At 40.7% G+C, this 15,786-nt stretch overlaps 1 protein-coding gene and 1 pseudogene across 2 annotated transcripts in view; both read right to left on the bottom strand.

The window, feature by feature from the left end:
- The window catches only part of RHBDL2 (rhomboid like 2), a 138,154-nt gene extending 124,518 nt beyond the window's left edge, over positions 1 to 13,636 (bottom strand). For both annotated transcript variants that reach the window (XM_036257366.1, XM_036257364.1), the window contains exon 1: positions 13,542 to 13,636. The gene's annotated coding sequence lies outside the window, so the exon portion shown is untranslated. The remainder of the gene's footprint in view (positions 1 to 13,541) is intronic.
- Positions 5,171 to 5,754, bottom strand: LOC118626795 (annotated as a pseudogene).
- Positions 13,637 to 15,786: the final 2,150 nt, after the last annotated feature.

Raw genomic sequence — 15,786 nt, 5'->3', positions numbered from 1 at the left:
AAGGGGTCACTGAACTCAGAACTTTGAAAACATCTGCCTTGAGAGTGATTTTGCCTCCCCACCGGAGCTGACAGGTTTGGACACTGAAATGGCAGAACTGACCCAGTTAACAGAGCTACTTTGAATCCATGATGAGAAATAGATATTTTTCAAGCCTCTCCTTAGAACTATTATAACTTCCACATTTCTGGGATCACCAATCTGACTGGAGCTACCAACAGCATTTTTGGCTCTTTTAGAGCACAAAGCCACCTCCCCTCAGGGCTTCACTTTGTAGCCACTGAGAATCCAAGGCTTCTGCTGACTTAATGTTTCTTGGGCCAACTGGCTGACTCTGTCCTGCTTTCCACAAGAATGGGCTGGAAGCATAACTCTAGGTTATTTCACGATTAGGGGTTTCTTAGGAGAAGGAATGAGCTAGTTGTTTCCTGAGATGAGAGAGGGAACTTTTTTTTTTACTGTAATCACTCAGAACAGTCTGTGCTAACACACAGTATTGTGCTGGGAGAGCAAGAACACTACTGAAATGATGTAGCAGAATCTTTTAAGGAACCTGCCAGTGGCTCCTTTTCTGGTATCGCATCTAATCGTTGTGACCAACACGTCCCTGGAAATCAAACACAACTTCTGCTACAGAGGTAGCAAGTTCAGACTCTGTTGGTAATATAATAACTAGGGATATAAGCCTTTTGTAAGAATAAATACATTCATTGCAAGAGGGGCAGGAACTACAATGAACTCATCACCCACCTATATGGGCAGTGGATGCCCAGCTCCAGTCAATTGTTACCAGACAGAAGTGCAAGCCAGGATGACATCTTTCAATGTTTCATGAGAAATCAGAAGTACATTTTTATGACAAATGTGTGGTTTTTAAATGTCTTTAATTTTTTAAAAAATATGTGGAGCACCTTTTGCTTCCAGAAAGATGGAACAGGCATACCTTATGCTATTTCTCATGTTAAGTACAGTTAAAATCCCTGGACATTATATATAAAACAAACAAGAATCTGAAAGAGATGAAGGCAAACTGGCTAGGGATGTCAAGACCAAAGGAATGATTCAGCAGTGAGTTTTCTGAGGTTTTTTTTTTGCTTCATATACGTCATATTGGGTACTGGAGAAGCCAGCAACCCAAAAATGCCAGTGGGTACAGACAGGAGCCCCCCAAAAAACCTGCTTTCTCTTGTCAAAGAACCAGGAAAGGAGCAGACTAGAAAGACGGACAATATTTAGATAATGCTCCCTGTATTCCGGCCCCATCTGTACCCCCATCAGCCAAGGCCAAGTGGAGACTAGATGTATACCCTTGCCAGGCTGTAATGAGACACCACTTCCTCTCCCCTCTAGGATGGCATCAGAAGAGACCTAGTTCCACTCAGGACTTTCACCACTGATCAGCAATAACAAGGCCATCTCTCCCCACAGTATCAATGGAGGCCACATGGGAGAAGTAAAGAGGTAACCCTCGCCCTCTCAGCCACTGTGGTATCATTGAAGGCCTAGGAAGCGTGAACTCCCACCCCTGCCTGGCAGTAGGAGTCCATGGAGGCCAAGTGGAGAACCTGGACTTCGGTTCCCACCTGGCAGGAATGAGGCGGCATCCCCCTTTCCCCACAGAAGCAATATTAAGGAGGCCTGCTCAAATATAAGAGAAAGATAAGATCCAGAGTTTTATAACACAATGTCCAAAATGTCCAGGTCTTAATAAAAAGTGACTTGTCATAACAAGACCAGAAAAGTCTGAACTTGAGTCATAAAAGACAATTTGTAGACTCCTGATACCAAAATGACACAGATGTTAGAATGACCTGAAAAGGATGTGTTCAATGACAAAAACATTTGAAACAAATGAGAAAATAGTAATTTTCAACAAAGAAATATTAAGTCTTGGTAAAGCAGTATCATATATAAATAAGGACCAAGTGGAAATTTTAGAACTGAAAAATACATTAATTTAAATAAAAACTCGGTGAGTGGACTCTACAAAAGAAAGGAGAGGACAGAGGAGATAATCATACACTTGGAAATAGAAAGTTAGTAATTACCCAATCTGAACAACAGAAAGAAGATAGAAAAAAATTTTTTTGAGTACATTGCCTCAGGAACATGGACTAAGATCTAACCCTCATGTCCCTGGAGTCACAGAAGAAGAAGAGAAAGAGTATTCAAAGAAATAACGCTGAAATTTCCACGGATTTGGCAAAAGATGAAACCTACAGGTTCACAAAGCCGAGCAAAATTCAAACAGGATAAACCAGTGATAAGACACATCATAGTCAAACTTGTGACAAGAAAATAACCTCAAAAGCTGCCAGAGAGAAATGGCACATTACCTATAGAGAGAAAACAATTCAAATGATGGCAGAGTTCTTGTCAGACACCATAGAGGCCAGAAGGAGGTAGCATAGCATTTTCAAAAACTGAAAGGAAACTGTCAACCTAGAATCTGATACCTGGTGAAACCATTTTTCAAAAATGAGAATAAACCAAAACACTCTTAGATGAAGAAAATTAAGTGAATGAATTGCCAGCAGATGTACCTTTTAGGGATTGTTAAGGAAGTTCTCTAAATAGAAAGGAAATGGTAACAGAAGGAACCTTGGGATATTAGGTATAAAAAAAGGACAAGAGAAAGCAAATATACAGAAATACAGTGAACTTTTCTTCTCTTGAGTGTTCTAAGTTTGACAGTAGAAGCAAAAATTATAATATTGTCGCCCTGGCCAGTTTGGCTCAGAGGTTGGAGCGTCAGCCTGCGGACCAGAGAGTCCTGGGTTCGGTTCCCACTAGGAGCACGTACCAAAAAAAAAAAATTATAATATTATCTAATGTTTTCAATATATGTAGAGAAAATATTAACAGAATTACGTTATAAATAGGGACATAATGAGAGTTAAGATTTCACTTGAACTGGTAAAATGCCAACACTAGTGGACTAGACCAACCACTGAAAAAGCTATATAAGAATGTTATATTTAGCCCTGGCCTGTTTGGCTCAGCGGTTAGAGCTTCAGCCCACAGACTGGAGAGTCCTGGGTTCAGTTCCCACTAAGGGCACGTACCTTGGTTGCAGTTTGTCCCTGCCTTGGTTGGGGTCGTGTGGGTGGCAACTGCTAGATATGTCTCTCGCACATTGATGTCTCTCTCTCTCTCTCTCTTTGTCCTTCTCTTCCTTTTGCTCTATCTGAAGATAAATGCAAGTGTCCTCGGGTGAGGATTAAAAAATAATAATAATAATATTATACTTAAAATACTATTATACTTAAGTGTAAAATTAAGTACTTAATATTATACTTAAATCAAAATGTAATTCTAAAAAAAAAAGTTCATGTAACCCACAGTACACAGGAAAAAAAAGACAGAGAAATGAAAAATAGAAAACAGCCTGGCTGGTGTGGTTCAGTGGTTGAGCAGCAACCCATACACCAAGAGGTCACTGGTTCGATTCCCAGTCAGGGCACATGCCCAGGTTCTGGGCCCGATCCCCAGTCGGGGGTGGAGGCAGGGGTGGGGGGTTGAGGGGGTGGTAATGCAGGAGGCAGCCAATCCATATTCTCTTTTATCAATGTTTCTATTTCTCCCTCACTCTCTAAAGTCAGTAAAGGAAAAACATTTTAAAAATGAAAAACAGAAAACAAAAAAATTAAACAACACACTTAAGCCTTAACTTATCAGTAATTGTGTTAAATGTAAATGGTCTAAATAGGCCAATTAAAAGGCAAAGTCTGGCAGTGGATTCTTTAAAAATATGGTTCAACTATATGATATCTAAAGTAAACTCCCTTTAAACAGAATGATATAAGGTTAAAAGTATAAGGATAGAAAAAGATACAGCACACAAACATTAATCACAAGAAGCAGGAATGGTTATAATAAGATGAGATAAGGTAGACTTGAAAGCAAAGAAAATTACTAGGGCAAGAGAGGGCTGTTACATAATGAAAGAAAGATCAGTTCATCAAGAACACATAACAAACCTGAATGTGTATGCACTAAAAACAGTGCTGCAAAATAAAAATAGGTAGAACTGAAAGGGGAAATAGACAAACCTACAATTACAGTTGGGGACTTCCACACCTCTCTCAGCAATTGATAAAACTATTAGACAAAATAGCCCTGGCCGGTTTGGCTCAGCAGTTAGAGTGTTGGCCTGCGGTCCAGAGAGGCCTGGGTTCGGTTTCTGCTAAAGGCACGTACCTCTGTTGCAGTTTGTCCCTGACACTGGTTGGGTCGTGTGGGTGGCAACCACTCAATGTGTCCCTTTCACGTCGATGTTTCTCTCTCTCTCTTCCTCTCTCTCCCTCCCACTCTATCTGAACAAAAAATGGAAAAATGTCCTTGGGTGAGGATAAAAAAAAACAAAACTATTAGACAAAATCAATAAGGACATAGATAGAATTCAACACCACCATTAACCAACAGGATGTAATCAATATTTATAGAACACTACCCAACCACAGAAGAAGACACATTTTTTTCAAGCATCTACAGAACATATACCAAGATCAACCATATCAGGTTATAAAACAAACCTCAACAAATTTAAAGGAATTGAAATTATACAGAATATATGACTACAATGGACTCAAATTAGGAAGATAACCTCCAGAAATATCTCTATACAGGTAGTAAGTAACACATTTCTTTCTTTTTCTTTTTTTAAACAATCACTTTATTAAAAATAGCAAATTTCACAAATACTCATTTCACATTTTGTTACCACTGGCACTGGAAAACACACCAGTGTGTGTACTGATTGTCGAACGTAACCTGAAACTGAGCTGCCACAAAAGCCTGGGCATCATCAACTTAGATCAACGGTGGAATAAATTTGGTGAGCACAGGAGGCATAAATCCATCAGCCCCGTCAAAAACATTCAGCACAATGAATTTCAAGTATAACCTCAGAAGGCAACAATAATAAGCATAGCAGCACAACCTCTGTACCTCATTTCCGGATTAAGCCTTCGACAAGGCCTCAGTCTCCAGTTATGGTGAATTCAGCACCTTGGATTTACTAGAAGCAGTTATGTGAAAACAATCATTGCACTTGCACTTTAATGACTTGAACTCCTTATTGTGGAAGATGATTCTGCTACTGGATTCAGCTGGAAAAGTAAAGAATGCTGTTTTTCTTCAAACCACAAGACAGCAACTGCATTTCATTTTAGCTGGTGGAAGTGTCAGAAGTGTTTGAAACATCCTGTGCATCTGTCAAATGGAGTTTCTGTATGGAAGAATTCAAGTCTTCTAAATCAGACAGAAGCCTATCCAAGTTAGAGTCACTAGCTGTTTTCCTTTTATCCCCAGAAAGTTCCTCTATCTCCCCATACAGCTCCAAATTCAAGCGAGCTAATTTCTCCTGCATTCCCCGAACATGTTCCATCTGTTCAATGGAACATTCATGTCCAAATGCTTGAAGTTTTCCAGAGTGGAAATCATTCAAAAGGCTGAGAAGCTCCTTCTCCATGTCCTGAACGTCTGCAACATCAGTGAGGAAGGAATGCTGAATTGGAGTTGACTGAGTACCTTTTCCTTCTCCACCCTGAGGTTTCGTCTTTTCTTTCATCACTCTTTAACTTTGGTCGCTGAGAGATTGGCTGTGATGCAGGATTTGAAAACCCTGTGCTTTTACTAACTGGAATGGCATTTTTTTTTTTTTTTTTTTGCATTAACAACCTGAGTCGAGTGGGCACTAAAAGACTTAGGACTTCGCTTCACTTTCTGCTCCTCCATTGTTTCAAGCTCCTACTGCACCAAGGCCAGCTTCTTATGACCTGAGGAAGGAGGGGATCGGGTCCTCTTCCTCAATCTGTAAAGACCCTGGAGCCTCGAAGCCATCGATGTAGCTGCACCCGCCGAAGCTACTGCGGCACTTTCAGCCCGCGGTCACATCCCGGACCCCGTGCCGCCACAGCGCCCTTTGTTTACCAGTAAGTAACACATTTCCAATCTTTAGGTCAAAGAAGAAGTCTCAAAGGAAATAAAAAGTACATTAAACTGAATGAAATTGAAACCACAACATATCAAATGTTTGAGACATAGGAAAGGCAGCGTTGAGGGGGAGTTTACAGTACTAAATGCTTACCTTAGAAAAAGTCTCAAATCAACAATCTAAGCTCCTACCTTAAGAAAGTAGAAAAGAAGAACAAAGTAAACAAAAAAAACAGAAAGAAGGAAATAATAAAGAGCAGAAATCCATAAAGTCGGGAAGGAGATACAGAATATTAATGAAATGAAAAATCTGGTCTTTGAAAAGATTAGCAAACTGACAAACCTATAGCAAGACTGACGAGAGAGAGAGAGAGAGAGAGAGAGAGAGAGAGAGAGGAATTCTTTTTTTAAAAAAAAAGTTTTCTTTATTGATTTTAGAGAGAGAGGAAGGAAGAGGGAGAGAGAAATAGAAACATCGATGAGAGAGAACATCGATCGGCCACCTCCTGCATGACCCCACTGGGGATCAGGCCCATAACCTGTGCATGTGCCCTGACCGGGAATCGAACTGGCGACTTCTTGGGGCATGCGTCGCTGCTCGACAACTGAGCCACACTGGCCAGGCCTTTTTTTTAATTTTTATCCTCACCCAAGGACATTTTTGCATTCATCTTCAGAGAGAGCGAGAGGGAGGGAGAGAGAGAGAGAAACATCAATGTGAAAGAGACACATCAACTGGCTACCATCCACACGAACCCCAATTGGGCCAGGGACAAACTACAACTAAGGTACCTGCCCTTAGCAGGAACTGAACCCGGGTCTCTCTGGTTTGTGGTCTGACGCTCCAACCACTGAGCCAAACCAGCCAAGGCAAGAGAAGAATTCTTTTTTTTTTTTAATCCTCATCCGAGGACATTTTTCCATTTTTTGTACAGACAGAGTGGGAGGGAGAGAGAGGAAGAGAGAGAGAGGGAAACATCGATGTGAAAGGGACACATTGAGTGGCTGCCACCCGCACGACCAACCAGGACCGGGAACAAACTGCAACCGAAGTACGTGCCCTTAGCGGGAACCGAACCCAGGTCTCTCCGGACCGCAGGCGGACGCTCTAACCGCTGAGCCAAACTGGCCAGGGCAAGAGAAGAATTCTTAATATTGGGAATAAAACAGAAGATATCACTACAGATCCTGCAGAGATAAAAACAAACAAACAAACAAACAAAAAAACGAATAAAGAAAGACTGTGAACAATGTTACATAAATTTAACAACCTAGATGAAATGGACTAATTCTTCAAAAAGCACAAACTACTACAAGTCACCCAGTATGAAGTAGATAATTTGAATAGCATTATAACTATTAAGGAAATTGAATTTATAACTTTAAAATTCCCCAAAAAGAAATCCCTATGCCCAAATAGTTTTAGTGCAGGACATTTAAAGAAGAATTAACCAATTCTATATAATTACGTTAGGAAAATTAAAGAGAGGAAACATTTCCTAACTCATTTTATGAAGCCAGTATTACTTGCTTTCAAAGCAAGACAACAATACCCCTGCCTTCCCCAAAAAGGCAACTGTGGACCAATATCCTTCAATATGAAGATAGATACAACAATCCTTTACAAAATACTAGCAAATAGAATTCAGCAATATATGTGAAAACTATGCACAATGACCATATGAGATTTATTCTAGGGATGCAAGGCTAGTTTAATATTCAAAAACAATTAATATAATCCAACATATTAGTAGACTACATAAAATCAATTGATAAAGAGAAAGCACTTGACAAAATTCAATACTTTTTGCTTTTCCCTTAAGAATGGGAACAAAGCAAGGATTTCCACACTCACCAATCTTATTCAACAAAGTCCTGGAAGTTCAATAAACCAGTGCAATAAGAATAGAGAAGGAGCCCTGGCCAGTTTTGCTTAGCAGTTAGAGCGTCAGCCCATGGACCAAATAGTCGCGGGTTTGATTCTGGTCAAGGGCATGTACCTTGGTTGTGGTTCAGTCTCCAGCCCTGGTTGGGGTTGTGCAGGAGGCAACCAATTGATGTATCTTTCTCACATTAATGTTTCTCTCTTTCTCTCTCCCTCCCTCTCACTCTATCTGAAGATAAATGGAAAAGTATCCTCGAGTGAGGATTAAAAAAAAGAAGAGTAGTAAAGGAAATAAAAGGCATACAGATTGGAAAAAAGAAAGAAAGAAGACTGTCATTGTTTGTAACATGATGGTCTATGTAGAAAATCCCAAGAAACCTAAAAAAAAAAAGCCCCCTAGAACTAATAAGTGCATTTGACAAGGTCCCAGGATACTACATCAACATACAACAATCAATTGTATTTCTATGTATTAGTAACGAACACATGGACACCAAAGTTAAATTAAAAAGAGAATACCATTTTTTGCCCTGGCCGGTTTGGCTCAGTGGTTAGAGCATCGGCCTGCAGGTCAGAGAGACCCGAGTTTGGTTCCCACTAAGGGTGCGTACCTTGGTTGCAATTTGTCCCCAGCCCCGGTTGGGTTGTGCTGGTGGCAACCACTAAATGTGTCTCTTTTGTGTCGATGTTTCTCTCTCTCCCTTCCTCTCTCTCCCTCCCACTCTATCTGAACAAAAATGAAAAAATGTCCTCGGGTGAGGATAAAAAATAAATAAATAAAAATAAAAATAGAATACCATTTTCAATCACTTAAAAATGGCATAGGTATAGCCCTGGACAGTTTTCTCAGTGGTTAGAGCATTGGCCTGCAGACCAGAGAGTCCTGGGTTCGGTTCCCGCTAAGGGCATGTACCTTGGTTGCAGTTTGTCCCTGCCCTGGTTGGGATTGTGTGGATGGCAACCTGTTGATGTGTCTCTCTCACATCGATGTTTCTCTCTCTCTTCCTCCTTCTCTCCCTCCCACTCTGTTTGAAGATAAATGCAAAAATGTCCTCAGGTGAGGATTTAAAAAAAACATTGCACAGGTATAAATCAAACATGCACAAGATTCATACGGTGAAAACCACAAAATGCTTTTGAAAAAAAATCAAAGCATATTTAAATAAATGGAGAGATATACTGTGTTTATGGATTGGAAGATTCATCATAGTAAAGATGTCAATTTTACCCAAATCTATATATAAGAGTAATGAAATTCCTATTAAAATCCCAGCAAGCTTTTTTAGGTAGGTATAGATAATATTCTAAAATATATAGGTAAAGTCAAAGGAACTAGAATAGCTAAAACAATGTTTAAAACAAGGAATAAAGTGAGAGGAATCACTGTATCCAATGTCAAGAATGATCATAGAGTTCTGGTCAGTTTGGCTTGGCAGTTTATTTGAGTGGGCCCCATATCCAATGACAAGTGTCCTTATTAGAAATAGAAAAGAAGATACAGACATAGCGGAGAAGGCCATGTGAAGATGGAGACAGAGATTAGAGTGATGCAGCCATATGCCAGGGAATGGCTGGAGCTACAGAAGCTGGAAGAGGGAAGGAAGGATTCTCCTTTAGAGCCTTTGGAGGGAGTGTGGCTCTGCCGATGCCTTGATTTAGGACTTCTGATCTCCAGAACTGTGAGAGGATACTTTTTTGTTGTTTTGAAGCCTCCAAGATTGTGCTAATTTGTTAGCTCTAGGAAACAAATATCATAGAATATTATGCAGCAATGACAGGGACCAAACTTAATACACAACAATTTAGATGGATCTCAAGGGCTGAGTAAAAAAAGCCATCTCGATATGTCACATACTGTATAATTCCATCTGCCTAACGAAAAGACAAAATTATGAGATGGAATACAGATTAGTAGTTGCCAGGGAAAAGGGATGTGGGAGGAGTGGGGAGTGTGACATGAGGCAGCGTGAAGGAGCTCTTTGTGGTGACGGGACAGTTCTGCATCTTGATTGCAGTGGTGGTTGCCGGAATTGAGAGGTGATAACATGACACAGAGCTATTTATTCACATTGTACAATTGTAATTTCTTGCTCTTCGTATCGCACTGTAATTATGTAAGATGTAACCACTGGGGAAAACTAGCGAAGGGTACACGAGACCTGTCTTTGCTACTTCCTGGGAATTTATAATTATTTCAAAATAAGTTTTTAAAAAGATTAATAACATAAGGGAGCTTTGTGGGTGATGGGCATGTTCTGTTTTTTATTGTGGTTATAGCTCTCAAAACTCATCTTACCAGACTCTTAAAATGGGTGCATGTTATTGCATGTAAACTATATCTCAATAAAGTTTTTTTTTTTTTAAGTTAAAAGCAACAACAACCAAAGTATGTGGAGCAGACAAACTATTTCAGTTTTCAGCCTGAGTTTTTCTAAGCCAAACACTGAAATATTCTACCCTTTGCCACCCAATATCTTGCAAATCAACATCTGTTACTAAGCACATCAATGCAAGGGTTCCCTTACCTCCCCAACATCTGATAGGAAATAGAAATAGGTAAATGTTTACTAAATGAAGGTGAATAAAAGCCTGTTGGAGAGGATATAGAGATTGTGGCCTCCAACCTAATGGCATAATTTTAAAAAATTTATTGATTGATTTTTAGAGAGAAAGAAAGATCGAATTGTTGTTCCACTTATTTATGCATTCATTGGTTAATTCTTGTATGTGCCCTGACCACTGATGTAATGTCATTTGTTCAGGGGGATGCAGAGCAATTTATGATATGAAGGAAGTTCGGATTTAAGAACAAATTGGTAAGTGGGTATGTTTTATGTGCTGAAGACAGTAGATAAAATTCTTAAACTGAAGCCTTTCCCATCCCACACCAACCTACTTAGCTTCAAACCAGTTTATGATTTAAAGCAGCCAAAGACCACTTATAGGAATAAGCCTAAAGAAATAATAGCACATGTAGAAGAAAATTTGTTGTAGCATTGTTTCAGTTTAACAAATTGGAAATCATCAAAGTGTCAAAGAGCAAATAGTAAAATAAATTACTGCATAGAATAAATTTCATACTAAGTAGCCATAAAAAAGGAGAGGCTGACCTTGAAAAAGTGCTACATTAAAAGAAAATGCGCCCTGGCTGGTTTGACTCAGCGGTTAGAGTGTCGGCCTGCGATCCACAGAGACCTGGGTTCGGTTCCCGCTAAGGGCATGTACCTCGGTTGCAGTTTGTCCCCAGCCCTGGTTGGGTCGTGCGGGTGGCGGCCAATCAATGTGTCCCTTTCACATTGATGTTTCTCTCTCTCTCTCTTCCTCTCTCTCCCTCCTTCTCTATCTGAACAAAAAATGGAAAAATGTCCTCGGATGAGGATTAAAAAAAAAAAAAGTAGTAGGATTTTAAAAAACAACATTTTAGATCCATGAAAAGATGGTCATTCTCATTTATAATAAGAATAGTGTAGCCCAGCCAATGTGGCTCAGTGGTTGAGCGTTGACCCATGCACCAAGAGGTCACCAGTTTGATTCCTGGTCAGGGTACATGCCCAAGTTGTGGGCCAAATCCCCAGTGGGGGCAAGCAGGAGGCAGCCAATTGATGTCCTCTCTCATCGATGTTTCTATCTCCACCCCCCCCCCCCAACATCAATAGAGAAAAAAAAATTTTTTTAAAGTAGTGTAAACTACTCTTGGTGGCATTTCATTTTTCTCCTATCAGACTATCAAGGGTCAAAAATTTTGGCAACAGTGTTTTGGCCTGAATATGATAAGCAGATCAACTAACACATGTTGAAAGGAAGTATAAATTGGTACAACCTCAATGGTGGGCAATATGGCAATATTTATGAAGATTAAAAATGCATATACCTTTTTTTGTTGTTGCTAATCTTCATGCAAGGATATTTTTAAATTAATTTTTAAATAGAATGGAAAGAGGGAAGGGTAGAGAGAGAGAAAGAAACATCAATGTGAAAGAGACACATTAATTGGTTGCCTCCTGCCCAACCCCAGTGGGTCCTTGACCAGGAATCAATCACACGACCCTTCGGTCCACAGGCCAACGCTCTAACTGCTGAGCCAAACCAGCTAGGGCAAGAAATGACATACATTTTTTGATTCAAAAATTTCACATCTAGAAATTTATATTTCAGATGTGACATATCTGTGAGAATTGACATTTATACAAGGTTATTCAAGACAGCATTATTTGTAATAGCAAAAAATTTGAAATTACCTAAAAGTCCATTCATAGGATACTGGTGAAATTAATTATAATACATCCATATAATGGAATCATATGTAGAATAAAGCAGCTGTTTATGTGTTTTTCTCTGAATTGATTATTGTGCTCAAGAAATGCAATGTCTTGTACGGTTTAGGCTTGACTTATGAGATCCCTCCAACTGGGTTGGGGAAGAATCCTGGACCTTTGTCTTTTTCTTATAAACAAGCCTTAACTTGGGCCAGTTCCGGTTCTTGGTCCCTGCCTTGTACTCTTGCCTGATTTCATCTTAGTGTTTTGATCAGGCCCTCTTAGAGGCCAGAGTTCATTCATTCATTCATTCAATAGACATTTATTGTGCGCTATTATGTGCCAGATACTATTCTGGAACTGGGAATATAGCAGTGACCAAACAGGCACAAGCCTTGCCTTCATAGGGCTTACATTCTATGGTTCTCCCGTGGAACCAATCCCCATGGCTGAGTCCCATTTTCTGGTGCTTATGCCCACAGTCCTTTTGCCCACCCGAGGAAACATCTGCAAAATGTCTAGCTCTATTCCTGACATCTACAAGACAGTGTGGCATCACAGAATGCCAGTTTTTGAAGCTTACAGACTTGGGCAAATCTTCCCTAAGGCATTTTCTATGAGACCTTGCACAAGACACATGCTTTCTGAACCCTAATTTCCTTGTCCGTAAAATGGGATCATTAATGACAGCATATTCCTTGCGGAGTTGTAGGGACTGAATAGACTGATATTTGGGAAGCATTTGAGGGTTCAACACATGGTAGATGTTTCACTTTTGTATGTCAGACCAGGAGGCTCATGCAGAAGGCTTGGAAGGGAGAGTGACTCAGCATCTAGGAGTTGGGACAAGAGCATAGCAGAGGAAGAGTGTTTAAAAAAAGCAGGTTGTCGGCAGCAGTCCCAGGAGCACAGGATCTCAGAGTGGAGGGAGAAGTGGCAAATGGTGGGCAGCAGCCCCTGACAGGGTCGTCTCTGGTCTGGGGCCTGAGAGTGACAAGCAGAGAGGAGAGTGCAGCAGGCAGAGCCAGCCACAGGTCTCAGGAATCCAGATGGTGGAAGGACAGGGGCTGTAGAAGGCTGGAACAGAGGCAGCTAATCCTGCGCCACCAGGTCCCCAGATCTACCTACACCACCGCTTTGCCTTCCTCCACTGTCCAGTGGTCCCTGCCACCTCTTCAGGAACTTCACAGCACCCGTGATCCGCCCTTCCCGCCCCCTCACCCTCTACTGCTCTCTTCAGATCAGTATTCAAACATGCTCAAGTCTTTCCTTGCTTGAAAACAAACAAGCAACCAACGCTCAGCTCCGGATCCCACAATGCTACCCTATCATTTCTCCTTCCCTTCACTGCCAAACTTCACCATCTCCTTCCCACTCCTCAGCTCACTCCGGCCTGGCTTCTATCCCCACAAAGTCCGCTGATCCTGCGCATGCCCCATTAGCAATAACAAGAGAAGACTTACTGTGCACCCTGGTGCAGGCCTTCCTTAGTCTCTGGGCCTCTAGTTCACAAATGTGAAATTGGAGAGATAGCTGGTTTTCTTGTGCTGGGCAAGAGGGATATAGGGCCCCTCACTGCCTCCCCTATAATTAGAAACAGTATAATGATAAAGAACATCTGCACTGCATTTCATGTCACAGAGGGACAGAATGTGTTCCCTGCTCAGAACCCGTTCATGGTTTCCCAGTCACACGTAGAATGATTCCCAAACTGCTTTGCATCAGACCTACCAGGGTCTAGCTCCTGCCCTTGTCCCTCACCAGCCTCACCTACCACTCCGCACACCCACTCCTCACTCCTTTCTGTCCCTGCTGGCTCTCCTCAAGCACAACCGTATTCTTGCCATTCCTGCCTCAGCACTTTTGAACTTAATGTTTCCTTTGCCTGAAATGTTCTTTGTCTACATCAACCCATGTGGAAGCTACTAGCCACGTGTGACTGCTGAAATGTGGCTACTCTGAACTGTAACGCGCTACAAGAGTAAAATGCACACAGGTTTTGAGGACTTAGTTTACACACACACACACACAAAAGGGAGAATTAAAAACAGAATTAATGGGTTTAAGTACTGACTACCTTTTGAAATGATAATATTTTAGATATATTAGAAATGTAGGCTTGTGCCCTGACCAATGTGGTTCAGTTAATTGAACGATGTCCCGTAAACCAAAAGGTAGTGGTCAGTTCCCGGTTAGGGCACAGTTGAGGGTTCGATCCCTGGTCGGGGTGGGTGCAAGAGGCAACCGATCTATGTTTCTCTCTCACACCCATGTTTCTCTCTCTCTCTCCTTCCTTTCTCTAAAAATTAACAAAGACATATTAAAAATAAAAGAAATGTAGGCTTGTGAGTACTGAATATGCAGATATTTGAACTATATTATTGAAATATATAATTAAAATTAATTGTACCCATTGCTTTTCACTTTGTAAAAAATATACTTTAGCACTGGCCGGTTTGGCTCAGAGGTTAGAGCATTGGCCCATGGACCTGGGGGACCTATGTTCGGTTCCCGCTAAGGGCATGTGCCTCAGTTGCAGTTTGTCCCCAGCCCTGGTTGGGGTTGTGTGGTGTGTCTCTCTCATGTCAATGTTTCTCTCTCTCTCTCTCTCTCCCTCCCTCTCTATCTGAAGATAAGTGCAAAAATGTCCTCGGGTGAGGATTAAATATATATATATATATGTATTTATATATATATATATTTTTTTTAGTCCGGACAGTGTGACTCAGTGGTTGAGCGTCGACTCATGCACTAGAGGGTTGCCGGTTTGATTCCCAGCCAGGACACATGCCCAAGTTGTGGGCCAGATCCCCAGTTGGGGGCATGCAGGAGGCAACCAACTGATGTTCTCTCATCAATGTTTCTATCTCTCTCTCCCTTTCATGTTCTCTTTCTCTAAAATCAATAAAGGAAAAAAAATTGTTTATAAATAGATATACTTAATTTTTTAGAGCAGTTTTACAAGTTCACAGCAAAACTGAAGGAAAATACAGAGAGTTCCCATATGCCTCCTCCTGCCACCTATAAACTGTACACCGTTTATCAACACTGCTATCAACATCCCACACCACAGTGGTACATTTGGAACCGTCAATGAACTTACATTAATACATCAGTATTATCCAAAGTCCATAATTTATATTAAGGTTCACTTTCAGTATTGTACATTGTATGGTGTTTTTTAAATTTTTTTCTTTATTGATTTTAGAGAGAGGGAGAGGGAGAAAGAGATAGAAACATTGATGAGAGAGAACATCGACTATATTCTGTGGGTTTTGACACATGTATGATAGGGGATCATGTATTTAGCATACAGAATAGTTTCATGCCTTGAAAATCCTCTGTGCTCTGCCTATGCATCCCTCTCTCCCCCATAACCCCTGGAAACTACTGATCTTTGCTTTTTTCCTTTTCTAATGTGGCTACTAGAAAATTTGAAAACCCACATGTGGCTGTTATTATATATCTATTGGACAGCATTGCTCTAGATGTTCACAGGGCTCCTTTCTTCCTCTGTTCAGGTCTCTGCTCAAATATCACCTCCTTAGTGAAGCTCTCCTTGACCACCTTACCCTATTTAAAATAGCTCCCACCGTCATGTTTTCCTTTCTATTATATTCTTCGTCCTATTCCCTCTTCCATATGAATAACTGCTTTACACTGCAAATTTATTTATTTACTGTTCGTCTCCTCTAGTAAAATTTAAGT

The sequence above is a fragment of the Molossus molossus genome, unplaced genomic scaffold, assembly GCF_014108415.1.
Source record: "Molossus molossus isolate mMolMol1 unplaced genomic scaffold, mMolMol1.p scaffold_m16_p_12, whole genome shotgun sequence".
NCBI lineage: Eukaryota > Metazoa > Chordata > Mammalia > Chiroptera > Molossidae > Molossus > Molossus molossus.
The sequence above is the reverse complement of the archived record's forward strand: the minus strand, read 5'-3'. Positions and strand labels throughout refer to the sequence as shown.